Source organism: Micromys minutus (assembly GCF_963924665.1).
Source record: "Micromys minutus genome assembly, chromosome: 2".
Classification (NCBI taxonomy): domain Eukaryota; kingdom Metazoa; phylum Chordata; class Mammalia; order Rodentia; family Muridae; genus Micromys; species Micromys minutus.
In genome coordinates, this window is record NC_137971.1 from 39,938,589 (window position 1) to 39,952,912 (window position 14,324).

The window sequence follows — 14,324 nt, forward strand, 5'->3', positions numbered from 1 at the left end:
ATGCTGTTTTCCTTAAAGTAAAAACAAATTAATTACATACACGTTTTCCATATTTTTTTATGATTGCTGACTTTAAACTAATACCCTTAACTATTTCTTGATAATCATTTAACATATAAAGAAAATGATTTTTTTTCCTGAGATTTGAGGGTCAGAACTAAAACTACAATTAAATTATTTCTAAATGAGAATTTAATTTCTATGTGTTGTTAGGTCAATCGCTTACTATTTCTTTTTTCCTATTTGTAATAGAAAATCAAATAGGACAGTTTCCCTAGATTTATGATCATATTTAATAAGGCAACTTATATGTAACCTTACAAAGCTGTGAAAAACAGACATGAATTGCTATTATTTTTTCTAATAAAATATACCAAAGATCAGTCAATACCATTGTAAAATATCTTAAAATCTACTGAAAAATTTACATGCATATATATGATACTATATATATATATGTGTGTGTGTATGTATATAAAATCTTCTCTTAATCTTCTCTTAAGAAGAAGCCTCTTCTTGAGATTAGCACATGATTGTTACATTTGATCTTAGCCAAAGCCGAGAAGCAATGCATATAGTGGCTTAAAATACAATTGTGAATTGTTTAATATTTGCGAGTCAAAGAATTAAGCTATGTATCTGTCCAGCCCAAAAGAGCAATGAGTGAATATTTATCCCTTTTGCTCATTTACTTCTGTTTTTTTTTTTTGTCGTTCTGTTTTCAAAATTACAATTCTTTCATATTTGTTTTGTATTTATTTTATTACCTCCATATAGTTGCTGCTTTATTTCCTAAATGTTCATGATATTGTTTAAGGAAAGTTGTCACTCTAAAAGTAGCAGTAAGAGACTCTACTAACATAGTGCCAAAGTATCACTTCATGATGATCCAAGCACAAATCTGTGCATTTATAACCTCTGTTTGTTAGTAATTATATAGAAGAATGAACATCTTAACATGATTTAGATTCCCGACTTTGTAGCACTAAAAATTCAGATCAGATCTACTATTCTAACCCGAAATGTATGCAAGTGGGAACAGCTAGAGCTTTTCATACATGTTTTGATACATTATTTTCAACTAAAAGTAATCTTTCAAAAATGCACTTTAGTATCCCAGATGGGAAAGTAGAAATGGAAAATAGGAAAGATATTTCACTTGATTTTGGAAGGAAAGCACATCAATTAACAGATTTTAAATTATTGGCCTGCTTTCACAAATTAATGTATTTTGAGGCAGTGTGTGTACTCAGAAAGGAAGTTTCGTAGTATCTGTTACTATTCCTTTAAGAACTGTAACTTCAGCAGAAAAAGTAATGAGTTGAAAGAATTAGAAAGACATCAGGAGCATTCTAACAATTAGAAGAATCTGTTAATTAGCACAAAATATGAATTTTAAGCTGCCTTGCTCATCAAATCATTTATTTTAATGAAGCAATGTTGATCAGACATCCTACTAACAAAAAATAATTATAAGAAAAAATTAAATAAGCAAAAGCATTCTGAAGAAGTGTGGTGCACAAGTACAAAAATGGAGGTTCATGCAAAAGGGGAGTACCAAATCATGCACCGTATGCCTTTGGGGAGTTATCTCGGATTAATTAGTTGGATTTTTTTTTCTAAATATCAAGGGATTGTATGTCTACAACACAGGGAAAAAAATGATACCTTAGTCTTGCCATCTTTTGAGTTTAGGTAAAATAATGTGACTTCAGCTGATCTAAAAAGAGACTGGAATATAGGCTGCAGTTTATTCATGCTGAATCCAAACTGAAGGACCCTTTCTGTAGTCTAGCTTCTATGGTGCTAGAAAATTGTGTGCAAGCTCCGAAGAGAGGGGAGAAGTTAATATCTGTACATAGATATGATTACCATGAACTTCAGCAATAACCACTACAGCAAGAAATATGTAAATGTGTATCAAGTGGTCCTCATAGATTGGTGGTAACTTACATATGTCTAAACAGAATTTACAGAAGAAAAAGTATCTCAGTAGTAGAAAAATCATGGCTAATATTAGAGAGCTAGCTAACTTCCTGGGGCTAGTGAGGTCATGTTATACTACGGCCACTTGGCTAGATAGGCATAACAGACATGCTGTTTATATAATACACACACACACACACACACACACACACACACACACACACACACACACACTAGTTGTGGTTCTCCTTATTTCTTTCAATCTGCTGCAGGAGAAATTCTCTCTGACCTGTGGCTGGGTAAGGCACTGATCTATGAGTACAGCGGAATGCAAATGGAATCATTTTATGGCTACATTCTTTTAGTAGATCAGTAGTATTAGATTTGCCTTAGGTTCCTGTGATGTCTAGTCCCAGGTTCTCAATCACCCATGTAATGTTGGGTATGGGTTTCATCTTGTGTTGTGGGCCTTATATCAAATCTGATATTGGCTTGTTACTTTCCCAATCTTTGTGACTTCTTTACAGTAACATATTTGCAAGCAGGACACTGTTGTTTTTCAAAGGGTTTGGATCTGGGTTGCTGTTTATGTTTTCCCTTTGATAGCATGTAGAATAAACCTCCTGTAACAATGACACTAGACTGTAGAGGTAAAGACTTTATCTATGTGGGCATCTCTTTGATTTCGGTGAGTTGTGATGGTGTTGTCTTCAGCAATGGGGCCTTTCCATGCCTTTTGTGAAGAGTAAACTATAACCTTGGGAGCATTCTGAGCTGTTTAGAGACTGCTACGAAACTCCTTTGGCTAAAAAGTCACTTAGTTATAACTGATTCAATATATTGGAAGCTTCATTTGGTAACAAGAAATGTTCAATAGGCATTCTGGCTCCCTCATTATTGGATGGTCTCATATAGGTCACCTTCAAGTATGTATAAATTTTAGGAATCTGCTAATGTATTAGATTTTCATGCTACCCCTTAAATGGCACTAAATATGAGCTCGGCTGGCATATTCATTAGCTTATCCATCATTATCTTCCACTCTTTCTTCCCCCTCATGAATTTATCCTTCTGTTCCGATTTCATCCATCCACCTAAAACTACTTATTCTATTTCTTTATTCTAGGGATCTTAATCAGTTTTCCCCATAGTTCCTTATTCTATACCAAACCTTCTATACCAAACCTTCTATACTTTTAAGAGGGGATAGAAAAACTATAAAAGCCAGAATATGAGGAAGTTTGCTTGAAACAGTATCTCCTAGACATGAGTGCATAAGGATGATCTAAATAATGGTAATATAAACAAACATACTTACACAGAAGGGAAAATATCTCATGAGGCCACATGCCTGCCTCGATGAGGAACTACAGGAAAGTGAAAACTAATGAGAAAATGAAAATATTTCCTAGAGACAAACCTTACAACTAGTTTTCCAATATACAGTGTTCAGTTCCAAAATTATATACACACAAACAACAAAAACACGGAGCAGTTTTTGCTTGTATGTGTGTGTATGTGTGTGTGTGTGTGTGTGTGTGAGAGAGAGAGAGAGAGAGAGAGAGAGAGAGATCAGAGAAGAAGAGTATATAAAATTTAGAATGAAAAGGGAAAAGGGGAAATGAGAATTGAGTGGGACCCCAAAGGGTTACCAAGAAGTAAGAAAAAGGGAAATTTGATATTACACTTTAATATTATATGCATAAAATAAAAATAAAAGGCACTATTGTATTAAAGTAGAGAAATTAGAACATTCTACCAACAACCATTCAGAATTTTTAGAACTATATCATATTAAATTTTAGAGGTTAAATAGGAAAGAATGTAAGGCCCAGATGTAGATGTAATAAAGGCCCAGAAAATATTAAAGACATTGGATACAGTGTGTATGAGGCCACAGGGATACATCAAACATGGACTTAGTATAATTATCTTTTAAGACCTCAATTAATATTCCCAGTGGATTATTTCTACCACTCTCCAATTACACTTTATCCTTCTATTCTCAAGTCCTTTATGCACCCATGATGTATACTTAAGTGAGATTTTCTTGCTTATTTACACAATAACATTCTAACTGATTTCTTTACTGAAAGGGAACAGTCTATGAAGGCTTATAATCTCCTAAACTGAGAAGTATGCTATATGATTAATGTCATACTTTTCATTTATTTCCTAACTTTCATAGTGAAGAAAGAGACACAAATCAAGGATACAGCCTTCAAAGAGATTCAAGAAGACAGCACAAGATGTGTTAAGATAATGACCCTGTATCTTTAGTCTGAATTAAAACACATTATAATATTATGTGAGAACATTGAACTTTGCCATCACCAGGATTTAAAAGAATGTTACTAAATTTTGGGTTCTTTTTTTTCTTCTTCTGTTACCCACTCCCTGGCCCAACATTTAATAAGATTAGTTGTTATGGACCACTAGCAAAGTTAAGTAATACAATTATCAACTAAGGCAAGCTCAAACACTAATGTTAAATATAACCATTACTTGTAGAGCATCCACTATTTCAAGTTTCTAAAATTTTTGGTTTAATAACACTACAGGATGTTGATCATGACTGATAACCCTTCAGTTATATGAACTAAGTATAAAATACACAATAAAAATAATCTCTGTCACATTAAATTTCAAATAGCTTCAAGAATTCAAGGAATTAAGAATTTATTGTATTAGTATTATTAAAAGAATATTACTTCAAATTTATATATGTATTTACCCATAGATGTTTTGTTCCTCCAAATAGTTATTTTGAGATTAGTAGTTTAATATAACAAACAGTTGAAAATTTTAATTTTATGCAATGAGTGTAAAATATTTGTCTGGTATAAAAGCACACATTCAGACACATATCACAGCCAAACAAATCCATGCTCCATTGTTACTAAAAGAAAATGGATTATAAATGTACTCAAGCACTGAGACTATTCAAAACTAAAACTTCCCTAATGGCCATTCATGTGTAAAGTAAAAATAAATCATATATAATAGACTGCTGTGTACAGTATTGAAAATAAATTATTTTTAATTCTCACATAAATTCATACATAAATGTTATCTATATAATTTAATGAAATACATACAGTTCACTGCTACATATTTCCACTTACAGAAAATTTAAAAGCAAAGCTAAACAATAGCTCTAGAAGTTAAGACGAGGAAGTCAGTACTTGTATGATGATGGAGAGGTTTCGATTAGATGGATTTCCAGATGTCTTCTAAATTCTAGTAACTATTGAAGGCTGGAGGCTAATTCACTGCTGTGTTTAGTTTATTAGGTATTGAACATGGATTTACCTACCTACTATTTCAGCAAGCAAATATCTCTATATCCAGGGTAAGCTTTATTCTACTAAATTTGTGTTTAATACACTTCACTTATACTATTTACAAAAAAGTAATAGAACTTGTCTAATGAAGCTTACTAGCCTATAGAGAAAATTATAAAAGAGAAAGCAGCCAGAAAGCACAGTGACAAGACATTGCAGGGGTAGCTCACACAGTTCCAGAAGTAGAATGAGTTGCTGAGAAGATAAACGGTGATGAAAGAGATTGATTTAACTGAGATGATGATAAAAAGCAGCAAAGTGGACTAATATTTTCTCCATCCTAAAGACCCTTTTTAAAATTTTAGCTGTCCACATGAAGCTGTGTTCTAATTTAATTGTAGAAAATTCAAAGACTGAAATATCCTATTACTTCAATCATGGTTTTTTTCCCTAAAAACTATATATTAAGGCTGTAACAGTATATAAAGAATCTTATAAAAATAATCTTAGATGTTAAAAAGGAAATACTGGTGGTAGAAAAAAATGTATTTGACAAACATTTATTATCTTGGTAACTCTAAATACTATTATGCCTTCTGTATTCTCCCTGACACATTTCAGTCTAAAATAGATTAAATAAGTGATAAAAATCCATGCTGGGCTTTGCTTTAGTCTGCATGCTACTGAGCAATCATCAAAGTTACCCAGTAATTTAAGGGATAGATCTATTATTATCTGCCAATGATTAGGTCAAATCAGTCAGGTTGTAATCCTTATTAGTGATGACAAGGCTCCCTGTGCTACTGGCCCTTAATAACTTATAACATAGCAATGCTGTGGATATTTAATCAATTTGTGATCTTTCCCTTTGAGGCAAGCCACCTTTTTCTGCAGAATGAATGACCTGCTCTGCTCAGCACAGCCCCTTTAGAAAGCCCCCTGCCTAGCAGCCTATGTAGGTTTTAAATAGAAGACAGATTTTTCTGATAACATCTCATCATCACCTGGCCTAGAAGATTCACATAGAACTGTTCAGAAAGAAAACTATGGAAGCGTTGCCAGCCCGTGACTCTGGATGTAAGTGTTACATTTCAGCTCACAGATGACCTATCTCTTCTTAGAACTCAAATATACAGGGGGCGGGGGGGGGAGCTCATAAATCACCTTGCCAAATGTTGGCGCTGTTTGTGAAAAAGAAAAGAAGTCAAATTGTAAATGCGTGTCATCTCTGCCCAATCTACCTACCACCTCTTAGCTGAGGCCTTCATTTCATTGTGGTCTCAATTTCCATCTCCCCCAGAAACCCATTATCTCCTCATTAGTTATCATATCAAACACCTCCTTTTAATTTTAACTTCAATAGATTTCCTTTTTATTTTTTTCTGGTGGAATAGGTGATTACCTCCCCTCTTTTGCTTTCCTTCCATCTATTTTTATAAAGATATTTACAACCTCTGGGAGAAGAGGAAATTGTTTACACATATAATTGCAGCTAAAAATCAGACTGCTAATTTAGCGTAAAATGTTTGATCCAGAACATTGTTGGAAATTTAATTACTTGTCAAAAAAAAAGTAAAAATACTTCTTTCAGGGCTGGGTATATTAAGCAAGCAAGGGCTGCCAGTGGGACATGCTATGCTGAAGATTGACAAAATAGCATTGATTGATAGATGCATCAGTAAATCATGATGTGTTGACCAAAATAAATTAACAATGCCTGACAACAGGCATGGACTTTTTAAATTACAAAAAAAAAAGTTGTTAGTTTATAAAAAGAAAGAAGATTGTGCTTTGTTTAATAAGAGTTTCATTGTTTCTTTTTAGAACATACAACTTTGTAAAGTAAAACACAATGCCTATATATGTAAATTGAATATGTGGAAATTATATTCTAGATTAAATGTAACAGCTAAATATATAATTCTTCTAAGAAAGCATGGGATAAATGCCATTGATGTTTGTGTCTGGAAAATACTTCTTAAATATGGAAGCATCTTTACAAACACATAAGAATAAACAAACTTATAGTTTGTCAAAATTAAAGACTCTTTGCTTAAAAATAATACAAGTATAAAGAAAGCAAAGCATGTCTAGCCTGGGTTGGAGTTAGAGCCTGGCAACTGTATGGAGACTTGATAAGGAGTTTGCCACAAACTAAGATATACATGAACAGATACTTAGAGACCTACTACTTTACAAACTGAAAATATAACTAAAAAATAATAATAAAGGATAGCCTTGGACTGGAAGCAGTCTTATAGGCTGACAAAGCTGCCCCCAGCTTTTATAACCTTTCAGATAGAAAGCCTAGTGCCAAATGAAAAACACCTCTCCATGAGGTATGGATATATGAGAGGAACCAGAGCCTCCCCTCAAAAAAAAAAAAAAAAAAAAATAGAAAACAAAATTAACAACAGATCAAAAACCTGTAATATTGCCGTTGCTCTCAGTTTTCTATTAGAATAAGATGGTAAGGCTCTGGTCTATGAAGATACCACACACTTAGGTTCTACAAGAAAGTAAATCAAGTTGTATATGAGCAGGAATCTCTATCTTTATTAACTAGCATTTGTACTGCTGGAAGGTACTATAAAGAATATTAAAAGAGAAAATTCATCAATAGTCTCACCTAGCTGCTGACCAATCTTGGTAGATTATAACATTCTAAGCAAGACAAGAATATAATGTTAAAAGTTGTACAACTACTTAAGATAATCAAATGCTTTCCACTTGATTACCACAGATATCAATAGCCTATGACTGTGGAGGACATGAGCCCAACAGGGTATCATACTTTTATTTTTCTAAATGAACATGTTGTTAAACTTCCTTCTATACATTCATGTTTATCTTCATGGAATAAAGTTGTTCTCAGCCTAGGACAGAGAAGTTCCTTTTTGCAAAGGAATATATATATATATAATGCAAATACACATGTCTAGTCAAAATGGTGAAAGCAATTAACTGTTGAAGACTCATTCAGAAACTGAATGTCTATAATACACTCCACCCCAAAGCTAAGAAACTATTATAAAAGAGGTCAACAGAAGGAATATAAGATTCAGATAATGGGAACAAAGTCAAAAGGCTGATGCAATTAGAAATATACAAATCAAGTGGGTATCTGTGCAAGACTGAACACTTCATCATTCACTAATGAATAGACAAGTTGCACACAAAACTCCAACCCTCTTTGAGAGACTGCCATTTCCTATCGTAGTCATTGGAGTATTAGTGGGAAGAAAAAAAATGTTCAGGAGGGATGAATGAAGACTAGAATAGTAAATGAGGACTGAACACAATCACTATATATATGTGTATGTATATATATATATATATATATATATATATATATATATATATATATATATATATATATATATATAACATGAGCAGTTAAATTAAATTTAAGTATCAATTTCAAAAATAAAATAAAACTTAAAAATAAATTTAAAAGAATAATATACAAAATTGAGAAAATAAATGAATATTTAGATGAGCAGATGATTTGTTTAGAAGCAGAAATTTTCCCAAAGAAGATATAAAAATTAGTATATAGCATTAGTACATTTTTTAAGATATTCAACCTAGCCAAGAATTATAAAAGTCCATGATATTTCTCACTATGACCCAATAGAAGGATAGTATATAATAGGGAGGTTATGGAAAGACTTGAGCAATCATACTTAACAATGGGAAAGTTAAAATTTACAGGAACTTCAACAGATAGTCTGGGAGTTTCTTAAAATGAAAAAAAGATCTATTCCCTGGAAATCACTCAAGAGACCTATGTGCAAAACTCAAATCTTTATATTAGCACTATTCATAGTATGAAAAAATAGAAATGTCTATGTTAACAACATTTGAATGACAACATATGAGCCGCCTGAACAGTGGAGTTCTGGTAAGTACTAGAAACTGAAAGACTGACACATGTTCCAACAAGGATGACCCTGATAATATTCTGCTACTGAAAACCACTTGTCAGGAAAGACCTCACATTGCATGACTCAGTTAAAATTGCACATGCAGAGCAGATGAACTAATAGAGCTAGAGAGCATAAGAATGCCTTACTAGGCCTTGTGGAAGGAGGGATGGTGTGGTTGAGTAAAAGCTAAGTGTTAGAAATCTTCTGCCCTTTTGGAGTTGAAAACTTCCTAACCCTGGTGATGATTAGACATGTACCTAAATATTGAATTATATACTTTCAATATGATAATCACATAGTTAGGGAATTATAACTACAAACAAGCTATTAAAAGTAAAATAAATGTGAAGGGTGAGTCATATATGGTTGTAGTAGTGATATGAATGAAAGTGGTACCTTTATGGTCACAGGGACTGGCACTTTTAAACAAATAAGTGAAGCATGTGGAAGAAAGTTTGATACGGGAGGCAGGCTTTGAGGTATCAAAGATTCACACCAAAGAAACTATATCTCAGTCTTTTTCTGCTGCCTGCAGATATGTGTACGTATGTATGTATGTATGTAAGTATGTATGTGTGTGTATGTATGTATGTATCAGCTACCTCTTCAGCATCATGTATACCTACATGATGTAACCATGAAACTGTCAGCCAGTCCCAATTAAATGCTTCCCTTTATATGAGTTACTGTAGTCTTTGAAGAGGATATTGTATGGATGCATCAACCATCAATTAAAAAGCCTATGGCCAATGGCATAGGGCAGGAAATAAAGGTGTGACATCCAGGAGGAGGAAGAGTTCTGGGAAAGAGTGAGGCAGAAGATTCCTCTGGAAGATGTGACTAGATGGACCTGAGTGTAAGTGGCCACATGGCAGAATATAGGCTAAAATGAATGGGATACTTTAAGTCATATCTAGTCTAAGACTCTACCGACATGGCCCTGGTATTTGTAGATAGGGTATTCTGAGTCTGAGTCTTATTTCTGAGAGCATGGGGCTGGAAGGAAGAACTAGGGCTCAACCCAAACAGTAGTCATGCTGTCTTTTCTTAGCAGTAAAAACCCTAGCTAGCTAAGAGAGCTGTGACATCTTACTACAAAAAATTGCAATAGACATTTACATATTCGTGATGCTGCAGAAGGATAATGGGGAGAAATCCCATTTTCTGTGTGATGCTTGCTTACTTTTGAGATTTTAATTTGCCACAACCTGCAGTCATCTGAGAAGACAGGCTCAATGAGGGGTTCCCTAGATTAGGTTGGCCTGCAGGCACATCGGTGGTGGTTAATCTTCAATGGATGCTCAGTTATTCAGACTATTGTATGCTGTATTACTCCTAGACAGAGAGTATCATGTGCTATACGAATCAGGAGAAAGATAGATGAGAACAAGAAGACAACATGAGTGCATTCTTTTCTCCCTGCTCTCGTTTGAGGATATAATATGACAAGATACCTGAATTCATGCTTAGCTTCATGCCTTAGTGGTATCATGTAGATTGCTGTCTGCAAGCAGGTGAAGGCAGGCAAAGATAAGGCTAGAGCCTGTGATTGGGCAGCAGAAAAAGAAGGAGGGATGAGTATTTTAGAGACGAGTACAGAGAGGCAGATGGACAGAAGAAGACAAGATGGAACCTATAGGAGAGGAAGAGGAGCCAGAACCATACAGACCTGGGAGACATAGGTATCGGGGATTTCTTAGATAGATGATTAAATAGTTAAGTAGGGTGCGTTTGTAACATCTAGGTGTGTAGCTTATGTTTATATCAGTTGAGTTTTGAGTTCATTGTGCAGTCGTTTTGTGAGTTGAGAATTTACTCATATAAATCTGACAAATTACAAGCCTCTAGAGTTTTGATTTTATCAGGTTATGGGGATTTGTGACAGCTAACTACAGGGGGTGGGTGGCTGGGAATGTGAGCAAATGCTCTATAAGAAAACAGCTTGGGGACCACGGAGACCCTAGTAGCCAGGAAACTGGTACTAGAACATAGCCTGCGTGAGCGTGGGTGCCTTGTTTGTTTTTCAGTATTGCACACAACAGTGCCCCACTATAACCTGGAATATTAAGCCAAATAAATTCTCTCCTTATGTTGTTTATGATGAGCGTATATTTTTCACACAGAAATAATACTAGAATGATATTTAATTTTTTTACTTTCTGTTTACTTTCTTGTATATTAGTATAAAAGGCCATGTGTATGTGTCTGTGTCATATGTGTGTGATATATGTGCATATATACATAAATATATAACTGCATATATATAAATGATTGATGAAGAAACGTTTCAAGATTTTTATTTTCTTTCTATAGTGAGAAAGTTCAAAACAAAAATAGAAATTAAATAAAAATTAGATTTTAAATAGTTTCCACATTGTTTATAAATATGTTCCTGTCTTTCATTTCTGTCAATATCAAACTCTAACAGCACATATTCACTAATTTAATTTTTAGCATACATTTATAAATCAGGTATGAAAAGCAAAGATTCAGCAAGAATTAACTCATAGGTCCATCAACACCTAGAAAGGAAATAGATTAGAAGAAAACAAAAGCAGTAGATATGAAGACATGGCACAGTGCTTCAGGTAAATATAGCTCTATTTATTTGCTTCAGGGTATTTATTAATTTCAGAATTATCAAAAATATCATTTGGTTGTTATATCAAGTTTTCCCACATATATAAGATATGTGACATTTAAATGAAAATATTTAAATGAATGACATATGATAACTATGCAAATGACAAGTAACCCCAAATTTATTGACATTTAAAATTTTTAGGATATCTTTGTTTATAAATACATGCATTTTATTGAAAATATTTTTCTTTTTATTTATTTACTTAACACTATTTTTTTTTTACACTTCAGATTTTATTCCCCTCCCGGCCCATCCTACGACAGTTCTACATCTCATACTTCCTTCTCCCAACCCTCATCTCCAAAAGAATGCCCCAAGCCCACCCCACCACCTCACTAAACTTCTAAAATTCCTGGGGCTTCCAGGCTCTCGGGGGTTAGGTACATCTTCTCTGACAGAACCTAGACCCAGCAGTCCTCTGCTGTATATGTGTTAGGGGCCTCATATCAACTGGTGTATGCTACCTGGTTGGTGATCTAGTTGTAGATCTCGGGGGTCCAGGTTAAACTGAGACTGCTGGTCCTCCCTACAGGGTCACCCTCCTCCTCAGCTTTTCTGTAATTCAACCACAGTGGTCAGAAGCTTCTGTTGATTGGTTGGGAACAAATATCTGACTCTTTCAGCTACTTGTTGGGTCTGTAGGAGCACAGTCATGATAGGTTCCTTTTTGTAAATGACCCATAGCTTCAATAATACTGTCAGGCTTTGGGGCCTCCCCTTGAGCTGGATTCCACTTTGGACCTGTCCCTGGAATGTTTTTTTTTTGTTTGTTTTTTGTTTTTTGGTTTTTTTTTTTTTGTTGTTGTTGTTGTTTGTTTGTTTTTGTTTTCTATCAGGCTCTTCTCCATTTCAATTTCTGCAGTTCTTTCTGACAGGAACAATTATGGGTCAGTTTTCACTGTGGGAAAGCAATCACATCCCTCATTTAATGCCCTGTCTTTCTGTTGGAGGTGGGCTGTACAAGTTCCCTCTCCCCCCATAGGGCATCTCATCTAAGGTCTCTCCTTTTGAGTCCTGAGAGTCCCACAACTCCCAGGTCTCTGGTATAATCAGGAGGGCCCTCCCAACCTCCTTCCTTCTGAGGTTGCCTGTTTCCATTCTTTCTCCTGGCCCTCAGGGATCTAGTCCTTTCCTCCCACCCACCCGATCATGTTCCCCTCTCCCCGTTCTACCCCCACAAATACAGTCATTGAAGTGGGAGTTAAATTCCCAGTGCTCACATCAGGTGACTTCCAATTGCCTGGAACTTCAGTTCCAGGATATCTGATGCCTCTGACCTCTGGGAGCACTTGCTGCATGTGTGCATGCACCCCCAGCCTACACCCATCACCATACAAAATTAGAAATAAAATAAACAAATACTAGCTTCAAAATTATAAAACCCTGCTGTGGTTCCTTTGTATGACACAAAAAAACCTCCTTTCCCAAAACATTCCAGCCTTGCAAAGGCAGAGTGGTGACTGCACTCTCCAACTTATGTATGTCCCCTTCAGTATCTCTTCTTTCAGAATCCACTATGTTTGAGGACTGAGAGGTTAAAAAGAAAAGAAGAGGGGACTGGAGACATGGCTCAGCGGTTAAGAGCACTGACTGCTCTTCCAAACGTACTGAGTTCAATTCTCAGCAACCACATGGTGGCTCACAACCGTCTGTAATGAGACCTTGGCACCCTCTTCTGGTGTGTCTGAAGGTAGCAACAGTGTACTCATACATTAAATAAACAAATCTTTTTTAAAAAGAATAAAAGAAAAGAAGGCACACACTAAGTGCATGTATATTCATATATTTGGGAAAAAATATCTGTTATTGTGAACAGTATTTCACGATAACAGTAAATAGAACAGTCACTTGTTCAAGCACCTACCATACCACTCCTTCCACATGAGGTTTCCTTTCCTGCCTATAGCCTTTGCTACATTCTCCCCTTTTGGCAGATTTTATTTGCATTCACCCAATTCTCGAGGCACATTGTGATACTGATATTTGTTGGTAATACTGTGGCAGTCACTGTTTTTCTGGCATATTTCCTGTGTATCAGGGCTCTTCAAGGAACTTTACATATACCCATTTGCAGTTTCTGGAAGGAAACATTTCCCTTTTCTCCACATTCATTATGACCAATGCAGCTGGGTACCATGTCTGTAACCTAAGCCATCAGGAGGCTGCAGGAGGCAAGAGGATGACAAGTTCAAGGTCAGCCTGTCTCACATAGAAATTCCATGCCTCAAGAAGAAAACAAACAAACAAAAACAAAACCTAAGAGACTAAATAAAGAATCATAAAGAAACAATTTAGACAAGATCATATATATTCTATATGAGGGAGCAAGAGAGGAAGCGAAGTGGTGTCTGGTAACCTGATTTACTGTTCATTTTCTGACAGAAGTTCTCTCTGGCTTTTTCACAGTACCAACAAAAAGCTGTAGAATTTACACAGATTGTATGTAAGGACTTTTTAAAAAAATTAGGTAAGAAAGATATTGAAGCCTATTGTTTGTCCTCAGTATGAGCAGTTTTGAAATGCGTTCCAGGAGTAAGGTGG